Here is a 16,235-nt window from a genome sequence, read left to right on the forward strand (position 1 = left end):
GGCAAGCAGCGCAATTCCCACATGGATGGTGGCCTGTCACAGCTGGCATACCCCAAAGTGTGCCCACTTCTCTCGGAGTCGCTGCTTTAGGCAGGACTCGGCCAGCTTCTCTTCCTCTCCTCATCCGGGCAGGCAGCCAATCGCGGCGCGGCGGCGGGCGGGACTTCCTGAAGCAAGCGGAAGTCCCGCCCCGCTCCAGGCGCCCGGCCGCCTGACTTCCGGTTTGCGGTGCGAGAGGGCCGCGGCGGTGATTCTAGCTTTGGGCACCCTCGAATTAAATATACAGCGAGGTGGGCACTCGCTCGCTTAAAGTAATAAAAAGGGTCAAATAACGCCGGTTGGGCACCGGCTGAGATCAATAGCGCTCCCAAGCGCTAGCAGGACATCAAGTGCTCCCAAGCGCTAAAAGGCAAATAAAGCGCTCCCCCAGCGCTAGGCACACAGAATACCGCTCTCATGCACAAGGGGTCAATGAAAAGCGCTCCCAGGCACTAGGGCAACAGCAAGTAGCAAGTCCTTCAGGGGTCCATCAGCAAGCCAGGGGCTGGGCAGGGCCCAGGGGGGGCAAGCCTTCCCCTGGGCCCAAGCAGCAGCATGCCCCTGGTGGATTCAAGTTAGCAACCAGAACAAGAACATTTTTCAAGAGGTCACAGCCTCTTTTTATACAGACAAATCCTTTGTCTTTAGGCAGGGTGGGGGCAGAACCAGTCGCAGCTGGTCTGTGAGCACTGCTGATGGGCTCAACCACCCTCTCTATTCACTGGCAGGGTTTGGGTCATTAGTCGCACCACAGGGGGCGGAGCCAGCATTGTGTGGGAAAAGCCCAGCCCCATTCAGGACACAGGCGCAGCCCCTCCCTCACATCAGCATGCTAATCTCAGCACTCACCACTGGGCAGACCCATCCAGACATCCTGGAGCCTGGCATCCCAGCCAGCTCCAGCCAATCACACTCCAGCACCCTCACAGCACACGTACATAAAAGTCTAGAAGTGGCACTTCCCCACTAGACACATTCATGCCGCATACATCATCTCGCAGCATTCAATCACACGAGTCCACACATACCAGACTCGAGCCTGTACACCCCACGCATCAGGAACTACCAGGGACACATACATTCCCCATGCATTCCTATGGGAGGGCAGACCTATCTCCAAACACACTCAGGGAGCGCACTCACTTTACACTGCGCCACAGTGTCAAAGTGAGCAAAGACCAGACATCACTATACTTCAAGGCAAAAAGTTCAGGGGTGAACCTGCCAGAAGGCCCAAGTCCAACATCCACCAATACCACCACTAATACCAATAATATCACAACCACTAACATCATCACCACCAATACCACCATCACCACCAATACCACCACCACCAATATCAACATCACCAATACCGCCAATACTACCACCACCAATACCATCAGCACCAATACCACCATCACCAATACCACCGCCATCACCAATACCACCACCATCAATACCTCTACCAATACCACCACCACTTCTAATACCACCAACAATACCACTACCATCAAAACCAATGCCACCACCACTATTAATGCAACCACCACCACCACCCCCAATACCACCACCAATACCACCAGCACAACCAATACCACCACCACCAGTAAAGCCTCATCCACCACCACCAATACCACCATCACCACCATCAATACCACCACCTCCCCCAATGCCACCAATACCACCACTAATACCACCACCAATACCATAACCACTGCCAATACCACCACCAATACCACCACCAATACCACCACCAACACTGATACCCCCACCAATACCACTACCCCCACCTCAACCAATACCACCACCACCAATACCACCACCAATACTAACACCACCAATACCACCACCACTAATACCACCACCACCACCAATACCACGACCACCGGTACCACCACCTCCACCAATACCATCACCACCAATAACACCACCACCAATTCCACTACCACCTATACCACCACAAATACCACCATCACCACCAATACCACCACCACCACCAATACCAACATCACCAATACCACCAATACTACCACCGCCAATACCATCAACACCAATACCACCACCACCAATACCACCGCCACCACCAATACCAACACCACTGCCAATACCATCACCAACAACAATACCCATCAAAATCAATGCCACCACCACCAATACCACCAGCGACCCCAATACCACCACCACCACTAATGCCACCTCAACCACTGCCAATATTACCACCAACAATACCACCACCAATACCACCATCAATACCACCAACTCCACCAATGCTACCAATACCACCACCACTAATACCACCACCAATACCACAACCACCGTCAATACCACCACCACCACCAATACCACCACCATCAACACAGATACCGCCACCAATACCACTACCACCACCTCCACCTCCACCAATACCACCACCACCAATACCACAACCACCATCAATACCACCACCAATACCACCAACTCCACAACCAATACCACTACATCAACACAGATACCGCCACCAATACCACTACCACCATCTCCAATACCACCACCACCGTAAATACCACCACCTCCACCACCACCAATACCATCAGCAGTACCACCACCAATACCTCTAATACTACCACTACCACCAATACCAGCACCAATACCACCACCACCAATACAAATACCACCTCCACCACCGCCAATACCACCAACACCATCACCACCAACACCACCACCATCAATACCTCCACCAACACCACCACCAATACCACCAACACCACCAATACCACGACCACCACCAATACCACCATCAATAATACCAATACCACCACTATCAACACCAATACCACCAACAATGCCAATAACACCACCAACACCAATACCTCCACCAATACCACTACCACCAATACATCCACCAATACCACCACAAATAACAACACCACCAATACCACCAACATCAACACCAATACCACCACAAATACCACCAATACCCCTACCACCACCTCCACCAACACCACCACCACAATACCACCACCACCACCAATACCACCAATACCACCACCATCAACACAGATACCACCACCAATACCACTACCACCACCTCCACCAATACCACCACCACCAATACCACAACTACCGTCAATACCACCACCACCACCAATGCCACCACCATCAACACAGATACCGCCACCAATACCACTACCAGCACCTCCACCTCCACCAATACCACCACCACCGTAAATACCACCACCAATACCACCACCTCCACCACCACCAATACCACCAGCAGTACCACCACCAATACCTCTAATACTACCACCACCACCAATACCAGCACCAATACCACCACCACCAATACCACCTCCACCACCGCCAATACCACCAACACCATCACCACCAACACCACCACCATCAATACCTCCACCAATACCACAACCACCACCAATACCACCATCAATAATACCAATACCACCACTATCAACACCAATACCACCAACAATGCCAATACCACCACCAACACCAATACGCCCACCAATAAATACCACTACCACCAATACCTCCACAAATACCACCACCACCAATACCACCACCAATAACAACACCACCATCAACACCAATACCACTACCAATACCAGTACCACCACCAATACCACCACCACCACTAATGCCACCTCCACCACTGCCCATATCACCACCAACACCATCAATACCACCACCTCCACCAATGCCACCACCACTAACACCACCACGAATACCACAACCACCATCAATACCACCACCAATACCATCACAAATACCACCAATAACCCTACCACCAACACCACAACCGTCAACACAGATACCACCACCAATACCAATTACACAACCACCACCAATACCACCACTAATAGCGCCACCACCAATACCACCACCCCCACCAATACCACCACCACTGCCAAATACCACCACCACCACCAATAGCACCTCCACCAATACCACCATCAATACCACTGCCTCCACTACCACCAATACCACCACCAATACCACCAGCAGTACCATCACCAATACCACCAATACTACCACCACCACCAATACCACCACCATCAATACCAATACCACCACCACCAATAACACCACCAATAACACCAATACCACCACCATCAAAACAAATACCACCACCAATGCCACTACCACCACCAACACCAATACCTCCACCAATATCACCACCACCAATACCATCACCAATACCACCACTATCAATACCACCACCAATAACAACACCACCAATAGCATCACTATCAATACCAATACCACTACCACCACCAATACCAGCACCACCACCAATACTACCAACACCACCAATACCGCCACCATCAGTACCACCACCACTAATACCAGAACCACCAACACCACCAATTCCCCTTTTACCACCACCACCAATACCATCACCACCAATACCCCCACCAATACCCCCACCACCTATACCACTACCATCAACACCAATACCACCAAAACCAATACCACCACCAATACCACTACTAATACCACCAGCAAAACCACCAATACAACCACCAATACTACCATTTATATGACCACCACTACCAATACCACCACCAATACTACCACACCACCACAAATACCACCACCACAACCAATACCACCACCACAATACCACCTCCACTACCACCAATACCACCACTAATATCACCACCAATACAACCACCTCCACCAATACCACCGCCAATACCACCACCACCAATACCTCCACCAATACCACCATCACCACCAATACCACTACCATCACCAATACAAATACCATCACCACCAATACCACCACTACCACCACCACCAATACCACCAACACCAATACCACCACCACCAATACCACCACCAATAGCACCACCATCAATACAACCACCAATAAAACCACCACCAAAACTACCACCAATACCATCATAATTACCACCACCACCAATACTACCGCCACCAATACCACCTCCACCAATACCACCAATACAAATACCACCACTACCAATACCACCAGTACCACCACCAGGAACCACCACCACCAATACCACCAGTACCACCACCAATACCACCACCAATACCACCACCATCAATACAACCACCAATACCACCACCACCAATACTACCATCACCACCAATACCACTGTAAATACAACCATCACCAATACCACCGCTACCAATACCACCACCAATAATACCACCACCACCAATCCAATACCATGAGTACCAATACCACTGCCAATACCACCACCACCAATACCACCTTCACCACCAATGCCACCACCAATACCATCACCAATGTCACCACCACCAATACCACCACCACCACCAATTCCACCGCCACCATTACTACTAGCACCAATACCACCACCACCAATACCACCACCACCAATATCACCACAACCACCAATGCCACCACCAATACCACCACCAATAGCAATACCACCACTACCAATACAACCATCAATACCAATACCACCACTACCAATATCAATACCACCAACAATACCAGCTCCACCAATAGCACAACCACCTCTACCACCACCAATACTACCACCACCAATACCACAACCATCACTACCAATACCACCACCACCTCTACCATCAATACCACCACCAATACCACCACCACCACCATTACCACCACCTATACCCCCACCATCATCACCAGTACCACCACCAATACCATCACCACCAATTCCACCAACACTAATACCACCACCAATACCACCACCACCAATACTACCATTAGCAATACCACCACCACCAATACCACCACCACCAATACTACCACCTATACCACCTATACCAATACCACAAGTACCAATAGCAACACCACCACTACCAATATCACCTATACCACCACCACCAATACCACCAATATCACCACCATTACTACTATCAATACCACCACCAATACCACCACCACCAATACCAATACCACCACTACCAATACTACCAACACCACCACCAATACCTCCACCAATACCAATTCTACCACCACCAATACCAATACCCCTACCACCAGCACCACCAATACCAGCACCACTAATACCAGTCCCACCAATACGACCACCACCAATATCAATACCACCACCTCAGCACCTCTTGTTCACTAGTAATAGCAGGGGCAGTGTTCGAGGCTGGAGCTGCAGCCGAGACCATCCCTCCATCCCTCCATATCTGCCGTAAAGCACAGTCTGCCCTGCACCAGGAGTTGAAACCAGGGCCCTACTAGAGCTGGAGGGTTTTTTATTAGGCCAAAGATAGCAATGACATTACACAATGCCATACTGCACACTCAAATCGCAGACAAGGCAGGAAATAGACCCCCCCCGCTCTTCCTCCTGAGCTGTAACAGTGTAGTCACAGAGCAAAATGTGTTGGGGCACTTTGTTACTGTTTATAGCTTGGATCATATGTAACTTTCACTTCGCTTTTTGTGTCTGCGCAATTTAGAAACACTTATTCATCTTCTTCACTGCACTATTTATCACTACTTTGAAGACATCGCAGGCCGTTTTCTTCCTCTGATATTCACAATCCAACAATCTGTCGAGAGAGGAGGAGCTTGGCGGGCATCCGTGATGGCCGCGTGAGCACAGCGCTCTCCGGACCCCCGCCACTCCCGGCATAATATCCTGAACATATCCTGATTCTTCCCGAGGATTTGTGTAGAGGACACTGGGCTGATCTTCCTGTGGTTTTTGAATTTTGATTTGGACCAGGGGCACCGAAGATACGACAACTCGAACTTTCGGGGTCCGCCCTGGAGGTGCGCCCGGGTCTGGGTGAGGCACTGTGGCCGTGTCTGAGTTGAACAACAACGGCAGGGGGATTCGACTGGTGGGTCCCCCTCTTAAGTTTCGGTTTCGATTCTGCCTCAGACTGCGACGTCTGGCAGAGGAGTCTGGCCCTTGCTGGGTCCAGCGGCACGAGACTGCTGTTGTGCCTTTGGCTAGCTTATTATCCTTCCAGGCTGGTTCACACCTAGAGGTACCCTCGCCGCTGCTTTTTGGCTACAACTCCCTACTCTCCTGTGGCCATTTTCACCGGGTCGAGTGAGTCCCCTGGGACGCGGTCTCCAACATGGCGGGCAGAGGGGACCGAGAGACACGGAAGACCAAAACGCCCCTTCGCGGGGGCCCGGTCCAGTCTAACGTCATGGACCGGTACACCCATTCGAAGGGGTCCCCTGGAGCCGCCTTGCCTGGCCCGAGTGCAGTTGACCACACTGTGGAAGCGTCGACGGAGCCTTCCTTGCAGGACATCATGGGCGCCATTTCTGGCATGAAGGAAACAATAGGCCAACAGTATGAAGCTTTGGCCCACAAAATCGACACCGTGGCCATTGATGTGAACTTGATTCGGGCCGACCTATCTAAAACCAACGAGAAGGTGAAGTCATTGGATCTCAAGTCATCCAGCCTCACGGCCGACGTCTCGGAGATACAGGCGGAGATTGGCAATCTCCGAAGGGTGAACGATTTCATGACCCGGCGCTTGGAGGACTTTGAAAACAGAGCACGTCGTTGTAACGTGCGTGTGGTTGGCGTTCCGGAAAATCCGGACCCGCATTCTGTTGATCTCCTGGTCGAGGACCTGATACAGAACTACCTCTCTCCGTCTGGGTTGAGTAAATTCTTCGCAGTGGAACGTGCCCATCGTGTTCCGGGAGGCCAGGGCAAGCCGGGCGTCCCGCCGAGGCCTATTGTTGCGAAACTCTTTCACTATAGGGACCGGGACGCTATCCTGCAGGCATCGCAAGTGAAGGGCCCGGTGGCCTTTGAGAATGCCACGGTGAACTTTTACCCGGACTTTTCTCAATTGGTGCAGAAACAGCATATGGGCTTCCATGGTGTCAAGAAGCGTCTCCGGGACTTGGGACTGCGCTACGCTATGCTTTTTCCAACCAGGCTGCGAGTTGAATACAATGGCCGGACCCTTTTCTTTGATCGGCCTGATTCCGTGAATGACTGGCTGGACTCTCTGCCGGACCGACCTCCTGGGACTGAGCCCGCCGAACACCTGGGTGGTGCCGAGGGTGGTGTAGAGAGCTGAACTTGTTGTCTATGCCCCGGTCACCGTGCCACGTAACTTCTTCCGAGATTTTATGCCTAAGTGCCTCTATTTTCTGTGTGTTCTCCTCTTTCTTTATCTTGATCAGGGTGGCGGGTGGGACAGGGCCTTTCCTCCTCCGGGGTCTTTTTGTAGAATGGGGGTTCTTGGGCGACAGGCACACTGCATGTTGGGGTGGCTTTTTAGCTTCTTGCAGGGGTGCAGGGTGGGGGGTGTTTTCTTGGTCGTTGGGGGGTGGGTTGATGGGAAGTTTGATGTTTGTGTTTTGTTTTTTCAAGGCGATTCTATATTGCTAATGGTATTTTCGATGTCATGCTCATTGGGGGAGGGGTCCGGCATCACTGTGTGGGATGGGGGGTAGCGGGTTGAGGTTTATTTCGTGGAATGTCAATGGCCTGGGGGATCGTATAAAGCGGGGTGTGGTGTTGCGATGTCTACGACGTTTGTCTCCTGATATTGTCTTTCTGCAGGAGACTCATCTAGTGGGCAATACTTGTCGTGCAATGAACAGGTGGGGCTATCGCCTCGTCGCACATTCGGGGTTTACCATGGGTTCCAGGGGGCTGGGCATCCTTGTCCGGGCTTCCCTCCCCCTGGCGATTGATGATTTGATCCTTGATGATCGGGGGCGTTACGCCGTCCTCGTGGGGCGCTATGAGGGTCGGACCCTTTCCCTGTTTGCCGTTTATGTGCCCCCCGGTCTACAACCCTCTACCTTTTCCGATTTGGGCCGTGTGTTGTTGAGCCTCCCAGATAGTACTCTTTTTATAGCAGGTGACTTTAACTCTGTGTTCTCCGGTCTACATGATCGTCACCCCCTAGGGACACTCCTTCGGCCCAACAATGGCTGGGTGGGTTTCTGGATACTTTTGGTTTGGTGGATTGTTGGAGACTCATGCACCCTACTCAGCTTCAATACACTTTCCATTCCGGGGCCCATGGGAGTCTGTCTAGACTGGATTATTTCCTGATGCCTGCGGCGCAGTCGTCGGCTGTTCGGGAGATTAGACACCTCCCCCGGGGCATCTCTGACCATTCTCCGCTTTGACTTTGCTTTGAGGTGGGGGTGGAGGCGGCGGGCCGGGTGGCTCCTATCAATCCGTGGTATCTAACCTCCCCCGAGACCCGTGGTCTCTTGATTAAGTCGTTGGACAATTATTTTCTAGACAACGAGGGGTCCGTCTCCTCTGCGGTGTCCCTATGGGAGGCCTTTAAGACAGTGATCCGCGGGCAGGCCCTTTCCCTTATTGCTGAATCCAAAAAGGCGAGGAATCGGGAGGTGGTGGAACTCGAGAGGGAAATTGTTGGGATAGAGGCTGACTTGGAATCGACTGTTACTCCTGATAAACTCCACGCCATGGGTCTGAAACAATTTGCTTATAGGTCTCTGGTTACGGACGCGGCTAAAATGATGTTTCGGGAACAACAGGGTCGTTTGTATGATGTGGGGGACAAAGCAGGTAAATTGCTGGCGTGGTTGGACAAGAAGGAGAGGGTGAATCGTGTGGTACCGGTGATTCAGACTTTGAATGGTGTGAGAGTGACTGACCCGGTTGAAATAGTGGAATGTTTTGCAGACTATTTTCGTGTGGTTTATTCCCCTGTGTCTGAACGGGATGTGGATGACTCTCGCCTCTTGTTGCGTGATATAGCTCTGCCCTGTGTCTCCGATTTAGACCGAGTCTCTTTGGAGTCTCCTTTCTCCACGGACGAGATAGCGACTGCCATTCGCTCACTCCGTTCGGGCAAGGCTTTGGGCCCGAATGGATTTTGCCAATTGAGTTGTACAAGCTACGTCCTGATAGGGTAGCGCCCTATCTTCGTACCATGTTTTTGGAGTCCCGGGAGCGGGATATTCTCCCATAGGATCAGCGTCTGGCTACGATCGTTGTTATTCCTAAAGAAGGTAAACCCCGGGACCTTTGTTCGTCTTATAGGCCCATTTCCCTGTTGAATGTTGAGCCCAAGGTTCTGGCTAAGCTCCTGGCTACCCGCCTCCTGACGGTTATTAGCGGCTTGATTCATCCGGACCAATCCGGTTTTATCCCGCATCGTAACACGGCTCTTAATCTGCGTCGTCTCCACGGAGCCATTGCGCGGGCGGGGCTTCTGGCGGAGCCGGCCATTTTGGCTTCGCTGGATGCCTCGATGGCCTGTGATACGATAGAGTGGCCCTATCTTTGGGCGGCTCTTGAGAAATTTGGTTTCGGCCCTGGATTCATTGGTTGGGTGAAGTTGCTATACGCCGAACCCCTGGCGCAGGTTGTGGTTAACGGTCGAGTTTCTGTTCCCTTTTGCCTTGGTAGGGGGACCAGACAGGGGTGCCCCTTGTCTCCGCTACTTTTTGCTCTTGCTTTGGAGCCATTAGCTGCGTGGCTTCGATGGGAACCTTCACTCAAAGGGATCCGTTGGTCACCAGATTTTGAAGACCGCGTCTCGCTTTACGCGTATGACATTCTTCTTTACCTTACTTCCCCGCGCAAATCTTTAAATGTCCTATTTGACGTTCTTACTTCGTTTGGCGCTAACTCTGGTCTGGTTACTAATTGGGCTAAGTCCTGTGTGTATGTTCTTTCGGGTGTTCTGCCCCCGTTGCCGGATAGATTTCCTATTCAGGTTGTCCAGTCTGGCTTCAAATATCTGGGGATCTTTATTACGCTGGACGCCTCACTCCGGTTTGAACGTAATCTCCTCCCCCCGCTTCTTAGACTGCGACTGGATGTGGCTCGCTGGCGTAAGTTACCCTTGTCCCCTCTGGGCAGGGCTGCCCTTTTCAAAATGATGTCTTTGCCACGATTCCTATACGCACTTCAGAATTCCTATGATGACGTTCCCGCTACCTATTTCCGAGAGATTGAGAGTCTCCAAAGGCAGCTGATTTGGGACGGGCGTCCACGTATCGCCCTTGCGAAACTTACCATCCCTTGGTATGACGGGGGCATGGCGCTCCCTGATATCAAGAGATATTATTGGGCTACCCAGCTGTCTGCCATTAACCACGCAATGTATTCCCCGGGTCGGGATCCGGCCTTTGAGATGGACAGACTCCAGCTGCCGGGAGGGGATTTTAATAGAGCGCTTTATTCCAGGTCGGCTGGGCGCCATCTTACGGGCCCGTCCAGGATTGCAGTCAGTGTGTGGCGCGCCGCGAATGTGAGTCTGGGATGGGAGAATCGACTGACACTGGCGACGCCGCTTTATGCTTCCGAGCGTTTGGGATGTCTCTGGTCTACTAAGGGCTTTGACCGCCGGGATATAATTGGAATATGTAGAGTGGGTGATGTCTGTGTGAATGGTAGAGTGAAGTCCTTTGAGGCCCTTCGGACCGAATATGACTTGAGTGATAGGGAATTTTTTCGATATCTGCAGGTCCGACATGCCCTGGCCTCTGTTTTGACTCCTGGTGTGGCCCCCCCGAGTCCTCCCCCCTCGAGGATCGCATTCTGGATGTCCACCTTCCTGATAGCACTATCTCCCTGATTTACAAGAAGCTGATCAATAATCGCGCTGACTTGCTTGTCCGACTTAGGGAGGTTTGGGTCGGCGACGGGCTGGAATTAGATGACGAAGATTGGCAATCGGCACTCTCTTCTCCGAAAGAGATCGCCATCCCTGCCCGTCTCGGTTTGGTTCAGCTTAAGATCCTCCACCGGGTGTATGTTACTGGTCCGCGTCTGGTTGTGATGGGTTTTTCCGCGGATGGTCTATGCAAACGTGGATGTGGAATGAGTGCGACGTTTCTGCATATTATTTGGGAGTGCCCGGGGGTGGCGGCCTACTGGACTGATGTGCTTGCGGTGATGACTGTTGTGACTGGAATTGCCCTACGGCCTGAGGCCCGACGATGCCTGTTGAATGTGTGGGAACCCACCGACTATTCTGTGGCCCAGACCAGATGGGCGACCTTGGGATACATGGTTGCAAAGCGGGACATTGCGCAACTCTGGGGCGCATCTAGACCTCCCGACGTCTCGGTGTGGGAGGACAACATGGACTGGTCCATGTTCCGCGAGAAGACCGTCTATATAGCTAGGGGCAGACCCAGGGCGTGGACGAAGATTTGGGGTCAGTGGAACGAATATCGTGGGAATATTTGTACTCCTCCCTTGGTTGACGTACCCGATGTTACCCTATCTCCCTAGGCTGGTGTTCCCGAAATTTCTCATGCTGTTCTATGATTTGCCTATCCTCCCCGCTGCCCCCCCCCACCTTGCCGAGTCCTATCGATTGTGATTTCGTGTTCCTGATTAGTGGGTTTCCCCTCCGCCTTCTGGGCTGACTTTGATTAGTATGCATTCGCCTTTTTGTGGTTTATTGTTTTTTGTATGTATATAACAGAAAATTGTTGTGTCCTGTTCTATACTTCGAGTAACATTTGGTATCTGATTTGTGCCTGACCACGGGAGTGATCGTATGATCTTTACATTGTGCCTTGATTTTAGCGGACGGCCCGTGTGGTTGTAGGCCCATCCTTGTAACCTTTATTTGATTGCTCAATAAAAGTTTTTAACCAAAAAAAAAAAAAAAAAAAAAACAATCTGTCGAGAAGGCCCTTTATTGCAATGCAATAGGTCTCACATTTGTGAGAGTTTAAGCTATTAGTATTTTAAATGACAGTGCCTTTTATTTATGTTTTAAAACCCAAAACACAAATAAAGGGCATTGTCATTTACAATGCCAACAGCTCAAACTCGCATGAATGTGAGACCTATTGCATTGCAAATGCTTGTTTAACTAGTCTCCACTCCCTGAGTAGGCATTATGGAACCAGAGTTAAGAACCAATGGGTCAGTTTACTTACACACAGTATGTAGGCAGAGAGTGAGATTATTTTTTGCTCAGTGTGTATGCCTGACAGTCAGATTATTGTACGCTCATTGTGTAGGCCTGACAGTCAGATTATTGTACGCTGAGTTTGTAGGCCTGACAGGCAGATTATTGTATGCTCATTGTGTAGGCCTTCATAAGTGTGCAGTTGTTTTGCAAACTCATGTAGTGTGAAGAGAAATTTGTCAAACATATAGGAAATATGTGAAAAAAAGAAGTAGCCCAACATCCCGGGCACACAAACAATGAAGTTGAATTGCACTTCTTCTCGGGCAGCTCTGCACAAGTGATCGGGCAAAATTCCACACTCAGAGTACAAGATAGACAATGGATGAAGTGGAATTAACTGTTGCCCTATGCTGCATACTCTGGCAGAGGCAAACAAAATGAGAATGGCAACTGGACAGACTAATGGATAAGGAGCGCTGACCAAAAGTTCTTCTACGTATGTATATTATGCCAGTATTTGTTTTGTTTAGAAAACATAAGACTGACGAATAGCTGACGCTGTCTCTAGGCTATACCTAAAATGGGGCCACTGGTAGGTGTTTCAAGCAGCAGACAGAAATTTCCTGCCACCTGCAAACACAGCGTGTCAGTGATCTGCAGTGATGGGAGAATCTTTTGCATGGGGGACTGATTCAATACAAATCAGCCTCCTTTCTTTCTCTGCCGGAGCTGTGATTGTATTGGAGTTTGCAAAAAACACAGTTGATGGACAGAATGTAGATCAATGTCATACATTCACCCCAGTACAAGGATCTGGGCCTAAATCCATCGTTTTTTTGCACTCCACACCACCCTGGGTTAGACACTGGCTATATGCAAATCAGCTCTGACCCTGTGCCTCATGGGAACAGTCCAGTCCGAACTACCAAGCCATGTCTTTCCCAGACCGGAATCAAGCATCCAAGGACCGGTTTCTGGCTATCAGCCTTCATCAGCCTGGATAGTTTGACTCCAGTGGTGTGGAGAGCCTGGGACTCACGTCTGAGCATGCCCAGCCCACTCGGGGTAAAATTGCAAAAAACACAGTTGATGGACAGAATGTAGAACAATGTCATAACATTCACCCCAGTACAAGGATCTGGGCCTAAATCCATCGGGTTTTTTTTTTTTTCATTGTTCTACATTCTGTCCATCAACTGTGTTTCTTGCAATTATATTGGAGATACCAGCGCTGGGACAAGAAAATAGCAAAAATCCTGAGAACTTGAAAAGCATTTTTCTGACCTTATTTTAGTGTGATGATATATTCTGGGCTCATTGGTTGGTCGCTCCAAGACTCACCTTTCCATTTGGCCTCTTTCCCCCCTTGGGCAAGCAGCGGGGATTTTTTCTGTCATTTCTGCCATGCCTGTCTTCATAATCTGGGGGGAAAATGAACTGCCTGGCCAGCCAGACAGTGCATTATAAAGGTTATTTTCCAATATCGCAAGGCCTTCTTCTGACCAATGGCTCCTTGCTGACTTGAATTACAGGCATAAAGTTGGAAGAAGCACCATCTTGTGAATAAGAAGTAACAAATAACAACATAACAAATAATATGAATAACATAACATAACTTAACATATAACAACATAACACATATCAAATAAAATACCATAACTAACATAACAAATATCAACATGACAAATATCTAGCCTGCATACATGTATTGATGTAAATAACATGACAATAGATTTACTCTTGGATTTTATTGCATCACGCTGTTTTAGTTCTGACAGCTGATATACCTTGGTCAACAGTCAGAACCTCCAATGTGATATCAGATGCCATGTAATTTTCTTCAGGGAAATATAAATTCAGTTTGCATCTTGCCAGGACTGTGGTCGGTCGAAAACAAATGCCCTTGTAAATTTCTTTTGTAGACTGCCATAGATTAGAATAGGAGAATAGGAGGTTAGTGCTTGACAATTGACATGTCATTTTAATTATGAATCTATTAAGGAGAAAATGATGTGACTGGGTTGAGTAAATAGTGCAGCAAAAAAGGCACATTAGCGGAGGAGTTGGGTGAATTGCTTTACTGTTTGAAGTGCGGTAGGAATTAGTAGAGTGTGGAAGGTGCACAGGGTGTTTTAGTTATTTTTAAAGAAGGGGGGACAACCCCTAGGCGTGAGGCCCTTTTCGTAGGTGGGACCTAAACACCAACAGGCATCTGGAGACTTGTGCAAGTAGGAAAAGCTGAAGCAGAGGAATCTGAGGCTATATCTGTACAGTTAGAAGAAAAGTGTCTTATGTGGAAGGACCACACGTTATTTTACTCTTCATGTGCTGCATAAGCACCAAACCCTCAGACCTAACATGAGGTTTCAGTGAACCAACACCTCATACACGATACAGTCTATCACTGGCCTCCAAAACATCAGAGCGACTTAAGCTCTCCCCCTCTGGTGAGAAAGAAAAACTTTCACAAAAGAGTCCTCTTTCCCTGTAGGCTATGGACTTGTCCACTTAAAATATCTACTCAGTCAGATTAAGGACAAGGAAGACAGCAGCATTAGGGAGTGAAAATTCAGGTGAAGGCTTGCTTTTTTCCATGCATGATAAAGGGTCTTAGTTTTCCATTGATAACAGCCTGGATCAGCTGTTTGTCCTGCCAGAAGACGTTTTTGGAAAGAGTTACATTATCTTGACACCGACAGCTCAGCGCACTGTGATGATCAAACCTGAAAATTAAGGTGGATGTTTCTCTGCCCTTTTCTCCCTCATCAGAGCTGCACTTAAGAGATCATGTTGGGGTTATCATTATTGGAAATAATCAACACTTAGGACCCGAATTATTTCTTGGCAGTAAGAATATTCTGTCGCAATGGTGATGGAGTATCCTTACTGCCAAGAATGTGTTTGACCTATCCCAATTACATGCGGGTGGACTTTAGGGTTAATCACTGTGGAGACTACTTTTACTTTGACTGGTCCTGAGGAGAACCCCCAAAGAAAAATAGGGTTCCGAAATCCGTCGACCACACACAAGTAGCCGCAACCATCATCATTTCACTGTATAATACAGTGTGCAAACAAGGCATTCAGCCTGTTGTAATGTAAATGTCGACTAGCTGTTTATAGCAGGTTTCAGCAATGTAAAGTACTAACAAGTCTGTACTTCTATTTTTGGCTTTCCAAATTTAGGACTGGTGATTTATGTTGTTAATGTCTCTTTATTGCATAATTGTCTAATGGTAATTGTATCGTATTTATTATTGATGTCTTGTTGAATGGTCACATGTATGTCTCTTTTCTATGACACGAGTTTGATGTTTTTCATGTATGTTTTACAAAGAAATGTATAAAGCAAAGGTGAAGTAAAAACAACAAACCCACTTTATGTG

At 49.2% G+C, this 16,235-nt stretch overlaps 1 protein-coding gene across 3 annotated transcripts in view; it reads left to right on the plus strand.

Annotated features, from left to right (window-relative positions):
- The window catches only part of LOC144773555 (ecto-ADP-ribosyltransferase 5-like), a 99,561-nt gene that overhangs the window by 30,948 nt on the left and 52,378 nt on the right, over positions 1–16,235 (plus strand). The window lies entirely within an intron of this gene.

This window comes from Lissotriton helveticus, chromosome 8 (assembly GCF_964261635.1).
Source record: "Lissotriton helveticus chromosome 8, aLisHel1.1, whole genome shotgun sequence".
Lineage (NCBI taxonomy): Eukaryota > Metazoa > Chordata > Amphibia > Caudata > Salamandridae > Lissotriton > Lissotriton helveticus.